Source organism: Neophocaena asiaeorientalis, unplaced genomic scaffold (assembly GCF_003031525.2).
Source record: "Neophocaena asiaeorientalis asiaeorientalis breed wild unplaced genomic scaffold, Neophocaena_asiaeorientalis_V1.1 scaffold262, whole genome shotgun sequence".
NCBI classification, from domain to species: Eukaryota; Metazoa; Chordata; class Mammalia; order Artiodactyla; family Phocoenidae; genus Neophocaena; species Neophocaena asiaeorientalis.
The window spans coordinates 312,882-313,126 of record NW_020174374.1 but is presented as its reverse complement, the minus strand read 5'-3'; the positions used below and the strand labels follow the sequence as shown (position 1 = coordinate 313,126).

Sequence of the window (245 nt, the reverse complement as noted above, 5' to 3'; positions counted from 1 at the left end):
CTCACTGGGGCCTCCTTGGGGCCTGCTCACCGCCGCACGCCACACCGACCCGCCTAGCGCATAAGAGCGCCACACGGGCCGCCGACCAGGCCGGGACCAGGCCGTCCCACTCGCTCTAGGCCCCGCGGCCGCGGCCGCGTCCCAGACTCACCAGACCCGGGTGCGGGCGGTCGGCGACGGTGGTGGGTGCCGCAGGCCGGCCTTTCTCTGGAGCACTGGGCCGGGCTCCGGCTGGTGGGGCGGGC

At 76.7% G+C, this 245-nt stretch overlaps 1 protein-coding gene across 1 annotated transcript in view; it reads right to left on the bottom strand.

The window, feature by feature from the left end:
* Positions 1-245, bottom strand: part of ZFY (zinc finger protein Y-linked) — a 56,006-nt gene extending 55,761 nt beyond the window's left edge. The window contains exon 1 of the mRNA XM_024756314.1: positions 152-245. The gene's annotated coding sequence lies outside the window, so the exon portion shown is untranslated. The remainder of the gene's footprint in view (positions 1-151) is intronic.